This window comes from Terrapene carolina, unplaced genomic scaffold (assembly GCF_002925995.2).
Source record: "Terrapene carolina triunguis isolate 2854851 unplaced genomic scaffold, T_m_triunguis-2.0 Scaffold194, whole genome shotgun sequence".
Classification (NCBI taxonomy): domain Eukaryota; kingdom Metazoa; phylum Chordata; order Testudines; family Emydidae; genus Terrapene; species Terrapene triunguis.
This window is the reverse complement of record NW_020664545.1, coordinates 5,090,825-5,097,999: the sequence shown is the minus strand read 5'-3', so window position 1 is coordinate 5,097,999 and position 7,175 is coordinate 5,090,825.

The following is a 7,175-nucleotide window of genomic DNA, read 5'->3' as shown; positions in this document are numbered from 1 at the left end:
CCCCAGCAGAAGCCCTAGCTTAGAGGAATTAGAAGCTGTCCTGAGGAGGGGTCCTTGTGGATCAGCCCCTGTGCGGGACCTTGACCCAGGAGGAGAGACCCTTCCCCAGGTCCTCGGTGGACAAAGCAGGGGCTGTTGGACTAAGATTGACACAGCCCCTGCCCCCTTCCAGCTAGAGAGGCTGGAATGGAGGCTTCTTTGTGTGACGTTCCAACTGGGGGTAGAATGATGTAGAGCCCGGAAGGGGCACTGCTCAAGCTACATAAGCCTTATGGGAGCCCACTAGGGGAAACTGAGGCAGGGACGTTCACCGATGCAGCACCGGGGCACTCTGGAGTGAGAGCCCCCACCACTCTCCCCTTTCACTAATTAAATGGCAGCTTGTCCCCGGCGGACCTCTATCCGCCCCCACCTTCCCGCAGCTCTTCTCTGCCCTGCTGACTCCAAGCGCAACACAGCACCTGCGAGGTAAGTGACTAGGAGTCAGTTGCTGCAATGAAATACTAGGGCTGTGTCTATTTTTCAGAGTGAGTCCAGGCTCTTAACTCAGGGGTGTTGCCCCGTTACCCGCTTCCTCCCCCCCCCCAACCCTCCACCCTGAGTGGTGTGCTTTTAACCTGGGGGGCCTGGTCTCGCCGGGTGGGGTTAAGAGAGCAGGAGCTGGGAACCTACCTGCTGTGAGTGCAGAGGAGGCTAAACCACTCCAGTGCTGATCTTCCTCCCCGGCCTTCCCACGACTCCCCCCCACACCCCACCCTGACGGTGGGCCCAGCTGTGCCGTTCAGGGCATGCTCCGTGCCCTCTGTGATTTATCAGGCGACACCGCCACGGTGATGGGCACCAAACTGACCTACAGCAGGGAAGGAAAGGGAGGATGTGGGGGTGGGTAGGATGCTCCCCTTACCCCCCCCCTTTTCACTGAATGTGTGTGTGTGCGCGTGCAGTGGATGGGAGGGAGGTGGCTGCCCTGCCCCCTTTCACTGAGCAGGGGGGTGCAGATGTGCCCAAATCTCCTGGGGGCACAGGTGAGCCTCGACCCATCCGCACACCCTGCAATGGTGGACCCTGTTTCATAAACCAGAAGCAAGAGCACTTGATTTGGAGTGCAGTTTAATAACCCGAGTGTCCGGGCCAAGCTCCTGTCTCATGCCAGCTCACTTAGATGATGCTTTTAGTTTAATAAGGGACATTTCTCTTGTTTTCCCCCTCCCCCCCCCATCTGTTTTTCTTTTTTTCCTTCAGAAGTTTTGGATCAATGTTAATAGGCTGCGTCAAAGCAGCATTGGCCTCAGCCAGCCGCTTTGAGAGCCTCAGGCGTCTCCCGTGGCAGAAGGACAGTACCCCAGGTTCTCAGATACCACAATAATGGGCACCTGTAAGGACCTGGGTGAACCAGGGTCTCCTCCTCGTCTCCACGCACACTTTGAATCTTTCCCAGCCGGCTCTACAAACATAGTCCAGGCTCCAAAGGCAAGAGCTCAGCTGTGGGCCTTGGGAATATTCTATTCTGTCCCCTCCCTTCCCCCAGTCGAAATAATGGCCTCTGCCCCAGCCTCCCCCTGCCCCTTCAACCCAGCATCCCTTCCCTGCTTTCAACACAGAAAACAACAAGATAAAGTCCAGCTCGGACCGTCTCCTCGGATTGGGCTCCTCCACCCACCCTGCTCAGCCCACACCCTAGATCCTCCCTCTCCAGCCAGACCCTCCTACTTGCCCTACACCTGGGTGGGATCCTGACCCACCGTCCTCAGTGAGACAGCAGCGCCCACTTAATCCTTTCCAAGCTGGTGGGACAACCTGCCAACGGAGTGGGTGGTGTTTCAGGTGAGTGACAGTACCTCTGCGAGGTGGTGTCTCCCCCTAAGAGGGGAGTTTGTAGGCGTCCGTGACAGCAGCCTCAGTAAGGGTGGGTTGGAATTCATTTTCTGCTGTCCATTGGAGCCCACGGCCTGATCCTTTTCAAGCACGCTGCCTTGGCGGGCCGAGGCCTAGATGACTGATTAGGGTTAAGGCACAGGCTTTTCTTAGCTGCTGTGCCCTGGCTGGGGGGGGGGGGGGGGGGGGGGGGGGCGGGGAATAGTCCATGGTGCCTCGCAGGGGCCCCTTGTGCTAATTGGGTCAACGTCACTCAGCCAGCAGCCCGGTAGGTGCCAGGTACATCTGTTATTGATTCCCTGATGTCCGTTCCTGGGGCAGGGGATACAGCTCTGGAGCCCGTGTGCATTTCAGTTCATTGCTCTCGTCTTGTCCTTCCCTTGCCCTGAGCCTTGCTGTCCCAGACCAGAGAACGCGCCCGTCCCGCTCATGGGCAGAGCGGTGGCCCGGCTGCGAGCTGCCCTGCAGGAGTGTCCTGAGGGAGGCTAGAGTCCAGAAGATCCCAGATGGGCTTCAGAACGGGGCTGTCCAGCGGCGAGGGGAGATTGTCTCCCACCACCGCAACATGGTGGGATTGACCAGACATGTTAACAGAAGTATGGCCCAGTGGTTGGGGGGCCTGCCTGGGGGGTGGGTTCAGGTCCTGGTTCTCCCACAGACTCTGGGGGGGGGACCCTGAGTGAGTCTCTCTGGGCCCCAGGTCCCTGTCTGTAAAATGTGTTTAGCGGCAGTGCCCTGCCTCACGGGGGGGTTGTGAGGCTGAATACTGAGGTGCTCAGACGCTATGGCAAGGGGGGGCCAGGAGCACCCAGAGGCAGATCAAAGTGCCGAACGCCCGGAGATGGAATTCAGTCTCTGGTGCGAGAGCCGTGCTTAGAACCTGCCCGTGGAGCAGGAAGCCGCGGGCTGTGGCTCTCTGCTCGGACGATTCTGGGGGGCACCTGCAGAGCACACGCCGCCTGGGGATGTGGGAGTGGGAGTCCGTCTCGGCTTTTGCTTGCCTGACCCCACCTGGATTATCCCTTGGGGGGGCCACTCCTGATCACCGTCAATGGGCGTCTTTTCCACCTTTCACGCTGCTGCCTCCCCAGAACAGTGCCAGTCCGCCAGGGGGGCTGGAACAATTTGTATGGGGGGGGGGGGCTGAGAGTTATTGAATCAAACTGTAAACCTTGTATGACATGGAGCGGCAGCCTCCTTCGTTCCAGCACCTGTGCAGTCCATGCCACAAAAGGCAGGAGTGCAGCTGTGTGCCTTGGGGGTGTCCCCACCTCCCCTGGCTGTCCCAACCCAGCACCCCATCGATCTCCTGCAGGGCTCCAATGCACCCTAGTGCTGCCGCTGGCTGCCCAAAGTTCGGGTTGATCAGGTTGGCGCGGGAGTTTGGCTGGATGGGGCCCTCCCCTCGCTGCCAGTGGCCTCTGCCGTAAGGCTGCAGCCCTTTGGCAGGGGGGTGCATTGGTTCCCTGATACAGAACCTCCCTCCCCAAAGTCTGCCTGGGGCCTGCTTCCCAGCAACACGGTGCAGGCGGGGAGGGCAGGGCTGGGTGGTCTCCGTTACCTGGATGCAATTCATCGCCATCATGAAATGTCAGCTCACCTGGGTCTGCGCTGCCCGTACTGGGGATTTGCCTAATCGCTTATTTGGCCCAGCTGCTCGTTTTTTGTTAAAGCAAATCCCCCGGGCGCGTGGGGCTCTGGAATGTAGCAACATCTGGTCTGCATCCTGCTGGAGCTCCTGTTCTATCCCAGCCCCTGGATTTCCCCCCGTCCTAGCTGAAAGCAGCTCTGTGTCGCCCACAGCTGGGATACGCTGGTTCATTTCTACCTGGCAACGTCTCGGTCACTCAGACAGGGACAAACCTACGTTGTCGTTGTGATGGATTGAATCACGGAAACCCCCTTGGGAGCTGCCACCCGATGTGCCAAGACTACCCCTGCTCCTGTTTTCCCAGCCAGCTCGGGACCCCAGCACCCTGTCTTGCTGAGCCAGACACTCCCGTCTGCTCCAACACAGACCCAGGGTCTGAATGACTTGCCCCAAAGCTTCTGGTTTACCTGAAAGCAGCTCACAGAAGTGTGCTTGTCTTTAGCACTCAGATGCCCAACTCCCAATGGGGTCTAAACCCAAATAAATCCGTTTTACCGTGTATAAAGCTTATACAGGGTAAACTCAGAAATTGTTCGCCCTCTATAACTGTGATAGAGAGAGATGCACAGCTGTTTGCTCCCCCAGGTATTAATACATACTCTGAGTTAATTAATAAGGAAAAAAGTGATTTTATTAAATACAGGAAGTAGGATTTAAGTGGTTCCAAGCAGCAACAGACAGAACAAAGTAAGTCACCAAGCAAAACAAAATAAAATGCGCAAATCTATGTCTAATCAAACTGAATACAGATAATCTCACCCTCAGAGATGCTCCAGCAAGTTTCCTTCTCAGACTGGGCACCTTCCAGGCCTGGGCACAATTCTTTCCCCCGGCACAGCTCTTGTTCCAGCTCAGGTGGTAGCTAGGGGATTCTTCATGATGGCTCCTCTCCCCTTTGTTCTGTTCCACCCCTCTACACATCCCTTGCACAAGGTGGGAACCCCCAGTCCCTCTGGGTTTCCACCTCCCCTCACTGGAAAAGCACCAGGTCAAAGATGGAATCCAGTTCAGGTGACACGATCACATGTCACTGCAAGACTTCATTACCCACTTGCCAGCACACGCATATACAGGAAGACTCACAGGTAAAACAGCCATCGGCAGACAATGGGAGTCATCAAGACTCCAAACCACCATTAATGGCCCACACTTTGCATAACTACAATAGGCCCCCAGAGCCACACTTCACACTTGTAGTTTAAGACACAAGAGTGGTACATCCATACAAACAGGATGACCACACTCAGCAGATCACAAGCTCTGCAATGATACCTTACAAGAGACCCTTTGCATGAAGCATACTCCAGCTACATTATATTCACTCATTATCATGTTTTCATAAAACCATATAGACTGCACAACGTCACAGTCGTGTTTTGACTTGTACGGCAGCAGCGCCAGTTGAGATCAGAGCCTCACTATGCTGGGTGCTGCACATACACAGGGAGACGCTGACAGTCTACACTGGTAAAGGAAAACTCATTATTCCCGTGTTACAGAAGGGAAACTGAGGCACGGCAAGATTAAAGCAGCTTGCCCCAGGTCACACAGGGAGTTTGTGGCAGAGGCAGGAATTGAACTGGGGGTCTCGACAGGTTTAAACTAGAGTAAATGATGGATTCCTTGTCACTTGAAATCATGATTTGAGAACTTCAGTGACTCCACCAGAGGTCTATTACTGGAGTGGGTGGGTGACGTTGTGTAGCCTGAAACGAGCAGGAGCTCAGACTAGATGATCACGATGGTCCCTTCTCTGAGTCTCCTGAGTTCCCATCTATTGCCTTAACCATTAGACCAGCCATCTTTTCTAGAGTATCATCCTAGGCATCCTTCTATCTATTCCCCTTCACCCTGGGCTCTCAGAGCTCGACAAGCATCATTTAAACCCTCCAAGGCCCCATGCATGAGGGCAGTGCTGTCCCCATTGTATAGAGGGGGGAAACTGAGGCGCAAAGGAGCAACAAAGTGACTTGTCAAACCTCGCACGCTATTGGGCACTGCGCTGAGAATAGAACTGCGGAGTCCAGGCTCCCAGGTTCTGTTCTCTGCCCTGCTTCTCTCCGTGCAATGGGAAAACAAGTTGTAGCCACCTCCTCTGATTTCAGGTGGCTGAACGGATAATGCCCCCCGGAATCTCTCTTCATGCAGTGGTGCAGTTTGAGAACAGAACAGGAGCAGCAGCTGTTTGTCTCCGGTTCCCACCTGGCTACCTGCCCAGGTGGGCAGGGTGACCGTACGTCCCATTTTGGCCAGGACAGTCCCCTTTTTTAAGCCTTGTCCCAGCCGTCCTGACTTTTTGGATAAAAGTGGGCACTTGCCCCAGTTGCTCTTGCGAAGAAGTGGGGTGCGGTGCGGGGGGTGAGCGGAGATGCCAGCCCCGTGCAGGGGGGAGGTGGGGCTGGAGGAGGGCGGAGGAAGGGTTCCGATGATCAGGGAAGAGCTCGGAGTCTTGCCTGTATGCATCAGAGACTTCAACTGACAGACAGCAACTGGCACAAATGCTGGGCCAGAGCCGACGAAGGGGAAACCCAGCTGCATTATTCTGTCCGGTCTGGTATAATTCAGCTCGTTGATCAGCCGCTGACCCAAGAGGAAGTTAAATTTTATGTAGCTAAGAGCAGCACAATCCACTTTTGTTTTGCAGCGCTCCTGTAAAAAGCCAGAGCGGCACCGTTCAGCCATAGGGCGGGGGGGCGGGGGGAGACTATGGGGGAAATGGATCAATTTTGTGGCCGCAGGAAAGCAATCAGTTAGGGGAGGATGTTGTCTTGCTAGAAGGCTCTAAAACAAGGGGCTTAATGCAGCTTGGAATACCAGTGCAATGCCTGAAGATAGCAGAGTTATTTGTAGAACAGCTGCATCTGCTAAGATCGGGCCCCATTGTGTTAGGCGCTGCACATACACAGTAAGAGAGAGCCCCTGGTCCTACAGGTTTGCCATTTAAATAGATCCGATGAGACGGGAAAGGGAGGTGCCCAAGGTCACCTAACATTTCAGTAGCAGAGCCCAGGTCTCCTGCGTCCCAGTCCACTGGGCCCTGTTGCTTCTTGAGCAGCACCTGCTTATGGCCGGGCTCCAGTTGTCCCACCGCGCTGCACCTTCAGCTCAGAAGGCCGAGCACGGGCCTGGAAAGACTGTCCCAGATACGCCAGCAACGGAGAGAGTCTTCTCCTGCAGGTCCTCTCTGTGTTCCCGGAGGGATCTCCCATCTCTTCCTACTCGCCTGCACCCAGGCGCAGGGCATAGCTGCTGTTCTCAGTAGCCTCGGTCACCCAGCCCGGCCCGTTCGTCCCTGCTCCTCAGGGGCTGAATTCATAGACGCTAAGGCCAGAAGGGACACCTGTGATCATCCAGTCTGAGCTCCTGCATAACACAGGCCAGAGAACTGGTTCAACTCTGTTTCGAATGACCCGGGCGGTGGTGTCCTGGGCTGCCCCTTCCCCTCGGAGGGGATGCGGCTGCGCTGGAGACTGTGGGGGGGGTTGCTCCTAATCCCAGTGACTTGAAACCTTTCACGGTCGGAGCTAGAAGAAATGGTCAGGATCGCAGCAGAGCCTGAGCAAGACCCACTCTGACAAGGAGCCTGGTTTTTAGGGGTAAATTCCCAATCTCTGCTCAGGGGCCATCGCTACTAGTGTAAAGAAGCAGG